The 5840-nt window shown below is 34.1% G+C and overlaps 1 long non-coding RNA gene across 2 annotated transcripts; it reads right to left on the bottom strand.

Annotated features, from left to right (window-relative positions):
• Positions 1–273: 273 nt before the first annotated feature.
• On the bottom strand, positions 274–3983 carry LOC110798953 (uncharacterized). 2 transcript variants are annotated; one of them, XR_008924488.1, is made up of 4 exons: positions 2483–3981; positions 2050–2122; positions 1364–1453; positions 274–999 (listed from the first exon to the last, which is right to left on the bottom strand). It is a non-coding gene; the product is annotated as an uncharacterized lncRNA (long non-coding RNA). The 2 variants fall into 2 exon arrangements; XR_008924489.1 differs by having other exon boundaries at positions 274–1453; positions 2483–3983.
• Between the last annotated feature and the right edge of the window lie 1857 nt (positions 3984–5840).

Raw genomic sequence — 5840 nt, 5'->3', positions numbered from 1 at the left:
CAAGTACCCTCTAAACTTATCTCTTGTCAAATTTTTATTTATCCCAAGTAATCTCGTACTTACTTAAGCCTCGGAGGGCTGTTGGCTAACCCAACGGCCAATCCTCACGCTTTGTTCTGTTGACAATACGTCATTATCTTGGTAGATAAGGAACTTGGTGCAAGTTAACAAGACGAGTGCAGTACTCAAAGTAGGGATGGCAGAAAGAACACATATTGGCAAAATCAGAATGCTTGGAATATTTTCTTACCACTTTGTTTCGACGTCTTACAATTTACAAAGTTACATTTACAATTACAAAGTTACATTTACAATTTCAAAGTTACACTTACAGTTACAACGTTACACTTACGACTACATTTACAAACTACAAATTACATATTACATTACATCTTACATTTACATATTACATTACATCTTACATATTACATTTACATCTTACATATTACATTTTACATTTCATTTACATAACAGACATTTGTTTACATTCACATACAAGTACAAAACAAAACAGTTGTGGGGTTGAAGTCGTCGCAACAACAGGTCAATAGTCCACAACCTGAAAACATAAACAACCACCCAAAAAATACCAACACATCGAAACCAGCAGAACAAAACCAAATTTTTCAAACCAAGTCCGCATTAACATTATCCTACTTACTAAAAATGTAACTGCTACAAGACTGCCTCCATTAAGACGAAACACATCCAAATATCTTGCTAACCCCATTGGGCTGACCAAAAATAAACATTATCCAACTACAAACAATTAAATCATTTTTTTTACAATAGAGGGAGGAGTCCACTTAGGCTGACCATCGAGGTTGGTATTCTTTGCTTGTTCACCATCACCTGGTGTCATCTCGACGTTGATGTTGAGACTTGTGGCAGTTGCGCCTTCCTCAACGTCATCATCCTCATCCTCGGCACCAGGGGGGCTCACTCATCAGGGAATGCTCGACGAAAGTAGTCGATATCATCCTGAGGGAGCCAACCATCCTGCTTGCCATCCAAAAAAAAAATCCTTCATCAAAATCAGGCTGAACATCGAAGTCGGCATTCTCTGTTTGTTCACCATCACCTGGTACCTTCTCGACATTGGTGTTGGGACTTGTGGCAGTTGCGCCTACCTCAACATCATAATCGTCATCTTTGGCACCAGGGGGGACATTGTAATGCCCCGACCTCTAACTCAAGTAATTAAGCAGCGGAATTACCTTAATTCGGTCGGGACATTACCGCCATAACTCCCTCTTGGGAATTACAAGGCTATTATCCTCATAATACTTTTATAAAACTAATATAACTATGTTCTATATTAATATTCAAAAGTGACTTACATAACTTAGTAGAAAATTCTTACTTGAACTTAGTTCAAATTAAGCTTAAACTAGGTGAGTCCTAATAAGACGAAATCCTTTCCACTATTCGCATCCGTCGTCCCGGTCGGCACCTAAAACATAAAACAAAACGGTGAGCCGAAGACTCAGTAACGTACTATTCTAGCAACGTAAAATCATTTCAACTCATTTCAGTTACTAAAACAGGGAGAATAGAATATCATAAAACATTTAATAAAACATCATATTAGTTTATTCGTAATCCTTTTCTTTATTAACATGCTAGTTGTTGGCAAGTATAAACTGGTGGAACGTCTTCCACGATGGACCGGTGTCCATAAGAGCCTGTGCTCAATTGTGGGCCTATGCCCCTGGGTACATGCATGACCGAAACTGTAACCTGTGAACTGAACTGCTACTGCCAACAAACTAGGTCTTTCACTTTTATTTATCATGTTTTAATGAGTTTTATAATTCTCAACTTCTGTACTTCAGTTGAAGTAAAATAACTCTTGAGATCAGGTGATCAATAAAACATAATTGTTTCATGGTTCTCATAAATATCATATAAATATGAAATAGTTTACTTAAAGCATACTTTTTTCCCGCAAATCATAAAACACGATAAACATGATTAAAACTCAACTGTAACGTCGTAATTTATAATATCATTTAGAAGGGACTTGCAGGTACTAACAATAGCCGTTACCTCAATTTCGTAATTGACTAGGCTTTTTCTCTAACCTTGATTATCGTCCTTCCTAAGCTCCGAGGGTCGAGATCTTTATGAAAAATAAGTATTGTCAACCTATTTCTTTCTTTTATTAATAATAATAATTCATAAAAATAAGAATATCGGATTTAACTTAAGTTGTTAGTAATACGCCATCTTAGTAACTAAATTGAAAGTCAACTTTGATATAAAACCAACATACCCTTTTATAATTATAATAATAGTCTAAACACATTTTTCTCTAAAATAAACCCAAAGATAAGAATATATTAACTAGCTAATACGTTTTAACCTTGGAAGCTTAACTTGAAACTTGAAAGTCAACTTTAAGATAATAAATCCAAGATAATATTTTATAGAAACCAAAGCCCATTAAGCTCCCAAAGAATTAAAACTACGAAATACTTACTGTTGCAAAGCCGATAAGCAGAGAAAGAGAGAAGGAGAACAGGCTGGGTGGGACTTCTGTTCGGAACCCGTGAAAAGGAGGTTGTCGGATTTCTGGGTGAAGGTGGCGGCCGGCAGAAAACGACGGTGGTGGTGTTGGACTGATTTCGGTCGTCGGAGAAATAAGAAATGGTGGTGCGGTATGATGGTGGTTCGATTACCAGAAAGGTGAATAATTTTTATGGATTTTGAACAGTGAAAATAGCAATTGATGATTATTCTGATTTGTGTTGGGATGAATTAACAGCTATTTATAGAGGCATCGGTGCTCTATGAATGCAACAACTCAGCTTAATTGTGTTGACAAATGGAAGAATTGGAGAATAATAATTTGCTGATTAAGAGAGACTACTCTAGCTTTGGTCTTTAATCCTATAAGTAGGTTGATGAATTAAGGAGTTGAATGAAAAATGGTGAAGACACATCAAAAGCTCATGGTTGACTCTCATGGAGGAGATGACACGGTGAAGAAGAATAGCAGAGAATGTTTGTTGGTCTTTTGACTCAAATAGAGGCATTTTGGTAATTAGGAAATTTTCAGATTTTTAATTCTCCTTTTTGCTGAAAAATCAAATATCTAAATAAAATTAAAATAATTCCTTAATTAATCACAAAATCTGAAATAATATTCATCATTAAAACATTTAAAATTTTCAAAATAAAATATTCATTAACCAGGTTAAAGCTTAATTAGAAAGGCTAATAAAAATAATTAGCATAATTAATGAAGTTTAAAAATCTGGGATATTACAGACATACTCATCAGGGAATGCTCGACGAAAGTTGTTGATATCAGCTTGAGGGGTCCAGCCATTATGCTTCCCATCCAAGAATTCCTTCATCAAGTTGGACCTGGCCTTCCACATGTAATAGACGGCACATTCCCAAATTTTCTTCTTGACCTTGTCAAGCAACGCCTTCAACTCGACATTTTCAGCAGCCAACACCTCCATGTCGTTAGTCAGAGTTACAACATCAACCGACAACTTCAGCTTGTCAACCTCTAGCGGGACGACCTACCAGCCCCTATAAAAACGTCAACCATGGACAACACAGTCTCGTCACCCCATATTTTCTACTTATTTATTTAAAATTACATACTAACTCTAATCGTTAATCTGTCGATGTTGTCATATTTTCAGGATCGGTTGGCATTCTTATTGTCATTATTACATCTTGCTGGTTGCTAAGAAGTCAGGAAGTTATTTTCCTTCTTATTTGAAATTTAAACCCATTTTCTCCTTTGAATTTCCTAGAAGAATTCAAAAAAGGGTTTGGGGACAATTGCTAGGTGGGGGAATACCCTCCCGTGACGTGACAAGGTGGACCCATTCAAATGATCATATGACAACCATCAAAGCAGTAATAAAGGCAAAGCTGAAATCAAGGGATGGTTACAAACATTGAAAGCAAGCTAGGCTGAAATCAAGGGACGGTTACAAGTATTAAATGATAGAGGAGTTACATCCAATAACTCATTGGTTAAATGATTGTTTTATGATTCCAATCAATGAGTCGTGTATATAAATAGGAAAGAAACTAATAAATAATTTTGGTAAGTGCATTGTAACTTTTTCTAACGGTTAAAACGTTAAAATCAACCATAAATGCAATCTATGTTTATGAAAGGGAGGGAATACATATTAATCAAATGGTTAGTTATAAGTGATGTACAAATAAATATTATACTTCGGAGTAAAGTTAAGTCAAAATGTTTAAAAGTTAGGCTTATACATATGTATCTATTTTTTAGTGCTACAATTTTTCATTTCAATAGAAAATATTTCTTCAAAATCACTAATAATGTATAAAATTAATCATTTAACATTTTAAAATGTATCTATCAACTTTTTTTTTATATGATATAAAAGTACGTTTATCAAAACATATTAAAAGTTACAAAATTAGGTAAAAGTTAGTACAAAAAATTGGATAAAAGTTACCCTACATCTTGTGCATGCAAGACCTATTACATATGATGATATGAGTATATAGTTGCCCTATACTCTCTCCGTCCCTAAAAGATTGTCCCATTGTAATTATTTGGGTCAAACTTAAAATTTTTGACCGTGAATTCTCATTAGCCTTATAAGAAATAATATAGTTATGTAGATTCGTTTCAATATATATATTTTTGGATTATAAACTTTTTACAATTTTTAGGCATGTAGAATTAAATATTTATGTTTTAACTCGTCTATCGGAGAACATAAAAAGTTAAATGGGACAATCTTTAGGGAGGGAAAGAGTAAAGAGACTTGTTAAGTGTATGCTTAAAATGTCAAATTTAGGGTCCATTTGGTTGGACCTTTTGAAATGGGTTGAAATGGAGTTAGAATCCATTTCATCCATATTATTGTTTGGTAGAGGTTTTTTGATATGAAACCTCATACCAAAGGGGTTCAATTCCACCCCAACCCCATGAAATAACCATACCCACCCCACTCCCTAAGATTCAATATCCATTTCACTCAAAATACAAACCCTAATATGGAGTCGATAACAGACGACCCCTTAATTACGTTTTAGAGGATCCTACTTTACGTGAAATAAAGTTTCACAAGGAATATGGAGGTGATATTCGAACATATGGACGGTTCAGATAAATTGAGCATACAATATTTCCCCAACTTTAACACGTGTCGACGATGATAGACTTAGAAGTGAGTCACACTCCTATCATGTAATTTTTCAGTGTCAAACTTAGGATTAGTTGAACTAATAACTAATTAACGTTTGCCACTAAAAGATTTGGTGGGCCGGTTTTTTTTAGTTTTGTGAAGCACACACCAAAGAAGGAAACAGTAATTCAAATTAGCTAGAGGTGACATCGATCGATGATTAATTTAATTAATCTTGTTAGTGATTTGTTAACTGTATGCTTAATTTAATTAATCTTGTTATTTAGTGATTTGTAAATTGTATCATTATCTCAAGATTAGTGGCTAAGCATATACGAGTAATTAAAAAACAAATGAAATTTTAAGTTGAAAACTTGAAGTGGCAATGGATGGTGGGTTGATGGAATTTTGAATATTCCTTTGTCATATTCGTATCAATGTTGTGTTTGTGAAAATGACAAGCTCATGCTTTTAAGCCTTTTTATGGCTTTTAATTGATTTAATGGAATGCTAATTCACTACATGTGATAATTAATTAATTATTCATGACCTCGAATTAATAGGTTATTCCGTAGTGTTGATGTTAACGGCTTTTATATATATATACTAGTCTTATATGCACGCGATGTGTGCGAAATATTATAAAAACTTAAAATTGTGTAATTACAACTAATCATAACGAATATTAGGCACTAAAAT

Source organism: Spinacia oleracea, chromosome 6, assembly GCF_020520425.1.
Source record: "Spinacia oleracea cultivar Varoflay chromosome 6, BTI_SOV_V1, whole genome shotgun sequence".
NCBI classification, from domain to species: domain Eukaryota; kingdom Viridiplantae; phylum Streptophyta; class Magnoliopsida; order Caryophyllales; family Amaranthaceae; genus Spinacia; species Spinacia oleracea.
Note: the sequence above shows the minus strand (reverse complement) of the source record. Positions and strands in the feature narration are given on the sequence as shown.